This window comes from Passer domesticus, chromosome 3 (assembly GCF_036417665.1).
Source record: "Passer domesticus isolate bPasDom1 chromosome 3, bPasDom1.hap1, whole genome shotgun sequence".
NCBI lineage: Eukaryota > Metazoa > Chordata > Aves > Passeriformes > Passeridae > Passer > Passer domesticus.
Window position 1 is genome coordinate 75,505,189 of NC_087476.1, and position 11,526 is coordinate 75,516,714.

The window sequence follows — 11,526 nt, forward strand, 5'->3', positions numbered from 1 at the left end:
AGTCAATCACATGCCTTTTCATATTTTTCTGGTTGTTTTGCAGACTTAGCTCCTGTAGCACCAGCATGTTGCTTTGCTGTTGATGGTCACTGTTTTGGTGTGTTTTCCTTAGCATTTTTAGCCCTTTGGCATTGAAGAACATCATCAGAAATGTACAAAAATTAAGCCTGAGTATATTCCCTTGAAGATAATGGAAAATATAAACATAAAAGCGTCTTAATTTAGGCTTATTGATATTTGTAGAGGAAATAAGTATTGCTGTTGATCTTGAGGAAGTTTGAATTTGTCTTATTTGAAAGTATCCAAGAGCTCTGGGACAGGTATATCAATGACTTTCACTGCTCAACAAGTATTCAAGATTACTTTGTTGTACTTATTTTACTAAAGACAGTTACTGAAGACAATTATTTACCGAAGGCAATTACTGTGGGTGAAATTCCCTTTCCTCAATCCATAGTCTGTCTTCCTGATATCACCCTAAAAAATTCTGACAAGCAGCCAGACTATATGCCATGAACCATTCCTTCAGGAAATCTATCTTAAACTCATTTTGGGCTAACACAGACAGAGTCATATATTGCAGCAAGGGGAAGCTAACCCTTTAGATCTGCTAAGTGTGATTGAAACACATTACTCATTTTCTCAATATCTGGACAGTTTTATCCAAGAAAACAACAATTGTAGGAAAAAAATCTCAGTCAAAGGACAATATTAAAGATCAAAAATGCCTTTGCCTGGTCTTCAAACCAGAGGCAGCTGCCAGAGAGAAACCCACAGAAAATTTACTGTTGCAGGGTATGCTCAAATCTAACAAGTCTAACAAATTTTGCCTTGCAACATTAAATTATTAACAGTACCAATACAAACCTGGGTATAGACTCTTTGTCAATACACGGGGGTTTTTTTCTTGATGATAAGGCCATGCAATGTATCTCCTCTGCCTCTGACAACATTTCAGTAAGGTCTTGGGGAAGACAGGCACAGTGCATAAAGGTATATTCATTTGTTAAACACCTCAGCATTAAAGCCTTACCAGGGCTGGGGAGGGAGGCTGGGAGGAATGAGAGTCAAAGGAGATGGTCCTCAGTGGATCCAGATTCCCTGCATAATCCAGTATAACCAACATAAAGGAAATGAAAGAGATATCTCCTGGGATCAGAATACTGGTGGAAGTTCTCTGAAACCAAGGCAGAGAACAAGAGTCTTTTCCTTTCTCTTTCCAAATACTCTCTTTCCAAACCACGTCCTAAACCTAATTCAGCAAAAATATTTTTGGTTATTTGGTTGGGGTCTTTTTTTAATCAGTCCAGATTTTCTCTAGACTGAAAAACATCCTTGTTAGTGGGTAGCATTTTAGATTACAAGTGCAAATGACAAAAGTATCTGATGGACAGCAAAGTCCACAGCTATCAGAGACTGAAATATTATAGTTTATAACTTAAATATTTTCATTAAGGACTTTGAAAACTGTATGATGTAAGCTGCAGAGGACACCATAACAATCTGACCGAGGCCCTATATCACTGAGTGATGAAGAGAAGATAACTCAGGGCTGAGGACATTCACAAAGCACAAGCCTAATACCTTCAGGGCTGAGACTGCAGCCCCAGGGCTGTCAGCTTCCAGGCTTCACACAGATGCTCACACCGAAGGATGGGGGGGGAAAAAGGCTTTGAGCATGTGGTAAGAAAGACTCTGGTGAGACCCATCTTCTGCTGTGCAGACCAGCCCAGCTGTGGGGCCCTTCACCCCAGGGAAAATCTTATCCACAGGGTGTTGTGGCCCATCAAAGGGCCTCACACAAGGGGTCCCCAGACCCGGCAACAGAGCACTGCAGCATGATGCAACAGATCCATAGTGTTGCGAGGGACAGTGTCAAACTGGCCCCCTGAAAGGGAGGTACCTGGGCATTCCCATGTGGCGCAAGACATATTGATTCACGGAATTCTATACTCTTCAGCATGGCATGGCCTATACTCTTCAGCATGGTGTGGTGATGGGGGACCCTCACCACCAAGACCACCAGATGGAGAGGAGCGATGAGACATTCTTGGGATCCCTGGAAGGATGATATGCTTCCACCTAACCCCTGTCACTCTTTCCCTGTCCCCATCTCCCCCTGCATATTTCTTTTTCTATTTCTTTTTTCTTCTCCCTTACTTTCTCGCTGTCTCTTTTACTATTAAATAAAAGAGTATCAATTTTTTTGCATCAATATTTAATATTATTTGGATTTAATCTCATTTAGGAATATTTTGAACCTTCAAAGATTTTTCTGTTTTATACATAGAGACTAGCTTTCTTTGTTCTTCTGGATTAAATCAGTTTGTAACATCAGCACACCAGAAGAGTATGCAGCCCTCTGGGGTAGCACTGAACCACTCTGGGGGGGACCCATTGCCTTGCCTTGCATTACTGTTCAGTTCAGAGCCTCTCAAACAGGAGAAGGGGAAAAGAGAAGCAATTTTTTTTAAAAAAACACTTGAGAATGTCATTCTTTCTTCATTGCCTTTCTCCCTCTTGCCTGCTTGAACATCAAGGATGTGAGAAAATGACCCATACTCTTCAACTGAAGTTTTAAAAATTTATTAAAGGACAATAGGGGACAAAATCAATAAAGAAAAGGTAACAGCACTGAGTGTGTAGCTGTAGTCAGAGGCACACTGGCACACCAGCTAGCCATAGCAACTCTTCTTATATATCCTTTCTAAAGCATCTGTCAAATACATACTCATAAAGATTATAAATATTCAAACATTTCTTTGAACTCATTTACATGTTCAGAAACTCTTTAACATGGTTCAGCCCCTGACCCACCTTTTTAGAGCATGTGCAGTAACTGTAGATGTGGTTTTGAGGGTTGTGTGTCACCTCCTCACAACGGCCCCCTGTTCTGTGGTTTCAGCAGGTGACAGTTGTTGGTAGTCAAAGTGTCAATAGCAGGGGTCTTCATCACGTCCTTTCTTCAAATGTTATCTGACCATGCAGATGGTTTTAGCTATTTCAGTTATTGTAAGTTAACCATAAGTACTCTAAATCAACATCAGCTATTTCCAAATATATATGAGTTATTTTCATTATTGCCAGTTAGTTACAAAAATAAAAACATTAGTTGTAGTATCCCATGAACTCCCTCACCCCAGCCAATTCACAATGGCATTGCCTAGGAAAGACTTACCATGGAGTTCATTCCTCCTGTGACAAAGACAAGGCTCCCTCATGGACCTCTGCCTCACTTTCCTATATTTTGTAACATCCCTGGTTTCTCCTTTCCCTGTTTCCTCATTGGGTGGATACCCACCTCTGCTTTGCTAGACCCAGCAGTGAGAAAGCGCCTTATATAAACTAACACCAACAATCAGGTCTGGTGAGTTTTGTTTCCGAGGGAACAGGGCCAGCATTTTTCTTCAGGGGTCTGTGGCCGCTAATAGAAGGCTGCCTGCAGAGGTTCCACACGGCACAGGATTCCTCCCACACCCAAGCTGCCACCACCGCAAATTCAGGCTGCCTTGAGAGTGCCATGCACCTACTGTAAAATGACATCAGGAAACTGGACTGATAACTTTTGTTTCCTAAGGAAAATGCTAGCATTTGTAGTTAGGGGCCTGTCGTTGTGAGCATCCAGCTGCCTACTGAGATTTGGCACAGCGCAAAATGCCTTCCACACCCAAGATGCAACCACCACAAACTCAGGCTGCTTTGAGAATCCCAAGCGCCTCCTGCAAATTGATATCAAGAACATGGGCTGCAGAATTTTGTTTCCTGGGGAAAAGGACGGCATGGAGTGCACAAGGTCCAGTGGGCCTATGTGGCCAGCTGCCTGCTGAGGTTCCACACGGCACAGGATGTCTCCCTGATCCAAGACCCACAAAAGCAAACTCAGGCTACTTTGAAAGTCCCAAGCACCTCCTGTAAAATGACATCACCAACAAGGGCTGGTGAGTTTTTTTTCCTAGGGAAAGGGCTGGCGTTGTTCATGGACCTGTAGCCCTGAGTTGCCGACAGCCTGCTGAGCTTCTGCACAGCGCAGGATGCCTTCCACACCCAAGCTGCCAGCACCACAAACTCAGGCCGTTTTGAGATTCCCAAGGGCGTCCTTTAAAATGACATCAGGAACATGGGCTGGTGAATTTTGTTTCCTAGGGAAAAGGTTGGCATGTCTGGTTAAGGGCTTGTAGCCCTGAGCATCCAGCTGCCTGCTGAGATTCGGCACAGCACAACATGCCTCCCTGACCCAAGCTGCCACCACAACAAACTGAGGCTGCTTTGAGAAGACCAAGCACCCCCTGTAAAATAAGATCTGCAGCCTGGGCTGGTGAGTTTTGTCTCCAAGGGAAAAGGCTGGCATTTTTTTCAGGGACCTGTAACCCTGAGTATCCAGCTCCCTGCTGAGGTTCTGCACGGCGCAGGATGCCTCCCAAAATGAAGCTCCCACCATGACAAGCCCAGGTGGCTTTGAGAGTGCCAAGTGCATCCAGCCAATTGATATCAGCAACATAGGCTGGTGAGTTTTGTTTCCTGGGCAATTGGCCGGCATTTCTGGTTAGGGGCCTGTTGCCGTGAGCATCCAGCTGCCTGCTGAGATTCGGCACAGTGCAAGATGACTCCCTGACCCAAGCTGCCACCACCAGAAACTCAGGCTGCTTTGAGAGTCCCAAGTGCCTCCAGCCAACTGAAATCAGCAACATGGGCTGGGGAGTTCCACTTCCTAGGGAAAAGGCCGTAATTCTTGATCAGGGACCTGTAGCCCTGACTGCCAGCAGCCTCCTGAGGTTCCACACGGTGCAGGATGCCTTCCACACCCAAGCTGCCACTACCACAAACTCAGGCTGCTTTGAGAACCCCAAGCGTTACCTTCAAACTGACACCCGGTGCCTGGGCTGTTGAGGTATTTTTTCCTAGGGAAAAGGCCAGCATTTTTGTTCAGGGACCTGTGACTCTGAGTAACCAGCTCGTTGCTGAGGTTCCACAAATCGGCAGGATGCCTTCCAGACCAAAGGAAACTCAGGCTGCTTGAGAGTCCCAAGGGCCTTCTGGAAACAGACATCAGGAAAGTGGGCTGGTGAGTTTTGTTTCCTAGGGAAAGGTCCCGTGTAGCAGGCTCAAGGCCTGCAAGGCCTCCTTGGAGGTCAGAAGCCTGAGCTAGGAAATGACAAGTCAGCATGACTGGACCTTAGCAGCCCCTCTCTTCTGCCTTTTGGACCCTGCTTATCTCTCTGTAAGCCCATAGGTCACTTTCCCCTGACCCTTACTATTGGACAGTTTTCAAAACCCCTGTAGGGTATAAAAACCCCTGATTCTGCCTGGTTCGGGAGAAGAACGGTCACTGGGACCCTTCACAGAACACCTGAATAAAGAATCCTGCGGAACCTCACAGGGTCTTCTCCTCTCTCTCCCTGCATCTGCTGCTGCAGCACCTAGCAAGCTAAAGAGCCGAAAATCACTGAGCTGATAATCACTAAGAGCTGAAAATCACTATAGCTTGCTTAGGTTGCTTGAGCTTCTGCTGAGTTATCTGGGCTCCAGCACCCTGCTGGGCATCAGCCCGGTGGGAAACTACTGTGATAGTCCCATATTTGTGTTCAGAATCCTGAGGCCCGGAGTGGCCAGCAGCCTGTTGATGTTCTGCACGGCGCCTGCTGGCTACCACACCCAAGCTGCCAGCACCGAAAACTTAGGCTGCCCTGAGAGTCCCAAGAGCCTCCTGTAAAATGACATCAGGAACCTGGCCTGGTGAGTTTTTTCCTAGGGAAAACTGGCATGTGTGGTGTAGGGGCTTGTAGCGCTGAATACCCAGCTGCCTGATGAGGTTTGGCACACTGCAGGATGCCTCCCAGGCCAAAGCTGCCATCAAAAGAAACTCAGGCTGCTTGAGATCCCAAGCGCCTCCTGCCAACAGATATCAACAACATGGGCTGGAGAGTTTCGTTTCCTAGGGAAGAGGCCGGCATTGTTGTTCAGGGTCCTGTGGCCCTGAGTAGCCGGCTGCCTGCTGAGCTTCTGCACGGCACAGGCTACCTCCCACACCCAAGCTGCCTGCTCCGCAAATGCAGGCTGCCTTGAGAGACCCAAGCGCCTCCTGTAAAATGAGGTCTGGAACCTGGGCTGATGAGATTTGTTTCCTAAAGAAAACCTCGGATATATTGTACAGGTTACTGAGGTCCTGAGTGGCCATCTGCCTGCTGAGGTTCTGCACGGCGCAGGATGCCTCCCAGCCTCAAGCTTCCACAAATTCAGGCTATTTGGCAATTCCAGGCGCCTCCTGTAAAATGAGAACTGCAACATGGGCTGGTGAGTTTTGATCCAGGGGTAAAGGCTGGCATTCATTGTACAGGGTCCAGTGGCCCTGAGTGGCCAGATGCCTACTGAGGTTCCGCACACTGCAGGATGCTTCTCAGATCCAAGCAGCCACCACCACAAATTCAGGCTGCCTTGAGAGTCCCAAGTGCCTCCTGCCATCTGCCACCAGGAACATGGGCTGGTGAGTTTTATTTCCTAAGGAAAAGGCTGGCATTTGTGGCCAGAAGCCTGTGGCCCTGAGTATCCAGCTACCTACTGAGAATCGGCACGGCACAAGATGGCTCCCTGACCCAAGCTGCCACCACCAAAACTCAGGCTGGTTTGACACTCCCAAACGCCTCCTGTAAAATGACATCAGCAACCTGAGCTAGTGAATTTTGTTTCCTAGGGAAAAGGCTGGCATTTTTGTTCAGGGACCTGTGGCCCTGAGTCTCCAGCTACCTGCTGAGGCTCCGCAGGGCACAGGATGCCTCCCAGAATGAAGCTGACGCCAAAGGAAACTCAGGCTGCTTGAGAGTGCCAAATGCCTCCAGCCAAATTACATCAGCAACATGGGCTGGTGAATTTTGTTTCCTGGTGTAAAGGCCGGCGTTGATGTTCAGGGGCCTGTGGCCCTGAGAGGCCAGCTGAAAGTTGAGTTTCTACACATTGCAGGATGCCCCCTGCACCCAAGCTGCCACCACCACAAACTCAGGCTGCTTTGAGAATCCCAAGCGTCTCGTGGCAACTCACAACAAGAACCTGGGCTGGTGAGTTTTGTTTCCTAGGGAAACTACCAGCATTTAATGTTCTGCATCCTGTGGGCCCGTGTGGCCGGCTGACTGCTGAGGTTCCACACGGTGCAGGATGTCTCCCTGACCCAAGCTGCCACCACCACAAACTCAGGCTGCTTTGACACACACAAACACTTCCTGTAAAAGGACTAGAACAACGTGGGCTGGTGAGTTTTCTCTCCTAAGGGAAAAGGCCGGCATTTTCGTTAAGGGGGATTAGAGCCTGAGTGGCCTGGTGATATTCTGCACACCACAGGATGCTTCCCATATCCAAGCAGACACCAACACAAATTCAGGCTGCTTTGAGAGCCCCATGCGCCTCTAACCAATTGATATCAGCAACATGGGGTGGAGGGTTTTGTTTCATGGGGAAAAGGCTGGCATTTTGTGTACAGGGTCCCGTGGGCCTACATGGCTGCCTGCCTGCTCAGGCTCAGCATGGCACAAGATCCCTTCTTGAACCAAGATGTCACCACAACAAACTCAGGCTGTTTTGAGAGTCCCAAGTGACTACTGCCAACTGACACCAGGAGCCTGGGCTGTTGAGTTTTGTTTCCTAGGGAAAAGGCCAGCATCCTTGTTCAGGGACCTGTGGCCCTGAGTGGCCACCTGCCTGCTGAGGTTCCACACAGCGCAGGATGCCTCCCTGACCCCAGCTGCCACCAAAGGAAACTGAGGCTGCTTTGAGAATCCCAAGTGCCTCCAGCCAGTTAAGATCAGCAACATGGGGTGGCGAGATTTTTTTCCTAGGGAAAAGGGTAGCATTTGGTGTACAGGGTCCTGTGGGCCAACATGTACAGATGCCTGCTGAGGTTCCACATGGTGCAGGATGTCTCCGTGACCCAAGCTGCCACTGATAGTAAAAGATTTTAAAACCACAGAAGACTCGGGCAGTTAGAAAGAAAGCTAGGCTTAGTAGGCCCTGGGAAAATGTTAAAAATAGGCCCTGGGAAACATTAGGCCTTGGGTGTGCCAGGTCATCTGAAATTGCACCTGCGTAACCAGTATATGAAAAATGATAAAATTGTTAGATGTGTTGATTGTTTAGATATGAATATTGTTTAATCGTAAGAAGAATCATGAGAAACTATGTCCAAGAGTATGAGGAGGGATCACGAGAAACCTATGCTTGGATCAAATCAATATATACATTAGATCAATGTAAGTTTAATAATTAATATGTAAGTTATATAACGATAGAATAGAAGAACATGTTGGTCCCAAACCCATGGCGGAGTCAGATTTGGGTCTGTATTCCTGACACCCAGAGGTCTTCAATAAAAGTACCTGCATATAATCATTCCGTGATTATGTGCTCTTGAACGATAATACCACCACCGCAAACTCAGGCTGCTGTGAGAATCCCAAGCGTCTCCTGCAAACAGATGCCAGGACCCACGGCTGGTGAGTTTTGTTTCCTGGGCTAAAGGCCGGCATTTAGTGTTCGGGGTTTTGTGGGCTTGAGTGGCTGGCTGCCTGCTGAGGTTTTACACGGCGCAGGATGCTTCCCAGATCCAAGCAGCCACCACTGCAAACTGAGGCTCCTTTGAGAGTCGCAAGCGCCTCCTGCCAACTGACATCAACAACATGGGCTGGTGAGTTTTTTCCTCAGGTAAGGGCCAGCATTGTGGTTCCGGGACCTTTGGCCCTGACTATCCAGCAGCCTGCTGAGGTTCCACACGGTTCAGGGTGTCTCCCTGACCCAAGCTGCCACCATTGCAAACTCAGGCTTCTTTGAGAATCCTAAGTGCCTCCTGCCAACTGACATCAACAACATGGGTTTGTTGAGTTTTGTTTCCAGGGGAAAACTGGGTTAGAGGGGTGCAGGAATGGCTTTGTGTCAGTCTGCACACAGCTGCCAAAACTGGGGTGCTGAGATGGAGTTTGGAGCCATGGCACCAGGTACCCTGCTAGGTACCCTGCAAATGCCTGGGAGCTTTGCTCCTCTCTCTCAGTTCTGGGGCTGAGGGTTTGAGAGGAGGGGTAGGGGGAGCAGCAGGAGGGGACACTTGCTCTGGCTGTCCTTTCAAATCCGTCTTAACTATTTGTTTCCGAATCACAAGGAACAAGGGGAAAAAATTAGACACTGTTCCATGTCCTTTCTCTGCTTTTGCTGTTAACAGCACTCCAATTTTGTCCCAGGCAGAGAGAGAGTTAACATTCTGTTGGGTAAAGTGAGGGTAATGAAAGGATATCCATCAAACAAACCATTTGGAAACTTTAACATTTCCGCTACTTAGGGTATCTAAAACTATGATATTAATGCTTCTCTGTGCTGTAGAAAACTTTGACCCCATTCTGATGTTATTTGTTTTCTACAACAGCTTAAGTTGGGGAGTTAACACTGACTATGGATGACCCCAAAAAGGCACTGTGGATGTATTCATGGTGTCCTGCAGCAGAAGGGAGTTTAATAGTTTAGTAGTGTGAATGCAGGTTTTTCCCCAGAGTTGCCCTCAATAACAGACAAAACTCCAATTCATAACAATTTGTCAGCATAGGCTAAGCCTGTAAGGATTCAGCTGTGCTTTTTCAACCTTGACAAATTTCTTGATCTCTGGATCCTGGTACTTTACCCAAATGTTCTGATTTGCATTTTTATACTTTCTTGTGTGACATTCTTATGTGACTTTTGATCAAAACTAGAACCTGTAGTTTTCTGAGAATCAATTTCTGACTACAAATTATACATACCTGCAGTTTACCAGACTGTCTATATCTGCTCTTTTACAGTATAAAAATGGTTCTTTTAATAATTGACCACCTGAATTTCAATGATTGAAAAAGTCCTCTTACTCAGTTCTATTATTCTGTGTATTTCCTTCTCTTTGTAATGTTACATTGCTGATTATGAGCATGCACAATGGCTATTGAAATAAATAGGGCAGGAGATCTTTCTCCTTTTTAATGCCTTTATTAAAAAGAATCAGCTCAAGTTGGAAGAAAGTGATGGGTCACACCCACGCTGCCGGTGCTCCCAGGAGTGGTACAGAGAAGGAGGATAATGCAGCTGTGTCCGCTGGTCTGCAGGCAGAGCTGGGGCTTCTGTCCTCACGAGAGATCAGGAGATTCTGCTTTTTCGGTCTAACATTTCAGATCCTTTCTCTAGTTAACATCTTTTGAGGTTAGGGTGAGAAGTCAAAGGATCTTAGCAGATACTGGACTAAGTTCCTCACCTTTAGACATCGCTTAGGTCGCTTAATTCCATGTTGGCTCATTGTTTTTAGGGTTTTTTTTCTGGAAAACTGCAAAATCTGGTTAAATGCATTCTCATCTGCATACCAGCTCTGATGTCACACCCTTCCCCTGCTACCTGCAGGGTTTGGTGTCACTCCCTGGTAATCAGCAGTGGGGATAATGGCTAATCACCAACCATTAACAGGTAATGGAAGAAGAACTCTCAACAATAGGTGACTGCAACATGAAGCTAACCTTCAATTTAACAGCAACTGGTTCAACTTGTTTTAACTCTGCAACCTTAAAAAAAAATAGACAACTTTTTACTCATAACAGCTATTGTGCTCCTGTGGTGAGACATCAAATGTGCAGGCTCTTCTAATTTTGTCACTGATTAAATAATACATAATCCCCGCAGGAAACTTGCAGGATGTCTCTTTGTCACTGCTTCTGTTTATTTTCCTTACTCTTTTGAATTGTTCCCTGTCTTCCTACTCACATTCTGAGTAACCAATTTCTAATTTTCTTTCCTATCTGGCTTTACCAATCTTTCTCTGAATTGGATGCTTTTTCATTAAGCCATGCGAAGTTAAATAATTGTAAGAGGAAGAATGCTAAATTCAAAAAACGAATATATGTTAGGGGTTTTATTCACTGAAGAGGTAAAAGATGTGTCTTCAAATCTTCCTATGTGAAGAATATCTAGTGAATATCTTGAAAACTATCTCCGTGCAGGTATTTTGCACACAGTTAATGCTATAGTCATTGCTTTGGCAAATTTGACAGAACTGCAGCATTGTGTGTTTTGCAGCAGCTTGTAGGGAGAGGTTTTCAGGCCTTGAGAGTGGGCTTTGTCTCATCTAACTTTAGACATCAGAAATTCATCTAGGTATCCTAAATAGTCAATAGAAATACAAATACATGCACACACAGGAGGTGAGATTCATCTTACCGTGTGTCTTGAAAAGGGGTTTTCATGCGTGAAACAGATTATGGTCAGAATTCTGCTCAGTACAGTCAATAGAGTTTAGAGAGTTGATAATTTTATTCTGCGATATATATCCATAGAGGCAAAAGGGCTCTCCATGCTTCAGTGCCTACCAGTCTTCTCAATTATTCCAACCCTTGAGCTGAATCCTAGCAGAAAAAAGTTTTCTCAAGGTGACCTTTACCAAAAGAGTCAATGTTAGGTGGAATCAGTCAATTCCTTTTCTGTCAATTTAATAGAAAGGGATCCTAAAGATTAAATACATTTGCTTAGGTAAGAGAAATCATA

At 45.9% G+C, this 11,526-nt stretch overlaps 1 long non-coding RNA gene across 1 annotated transcript; it reads right to left on the bottom strand.

The window, feature by feature from the left end:
- Positions 1–880: 880 nt before the first annotated feature.
- Positions 881–5,561, bottom strand: LOC135296993 (uncharacterized). Its single transcript, XR_010358993.1, has 3 exons — positions 4,855–5,561; positions 2,818–2,976; positions 881–1,101 (listed from the first exon to the last, which is right to left on the bottom strand). It is a non-coding gene; the product is annotated as an uncharacterized LOC135296993 (long non-coding RNA).
- Positions 5,562–11,526: the final 5,965 nt, after the last annotated feature.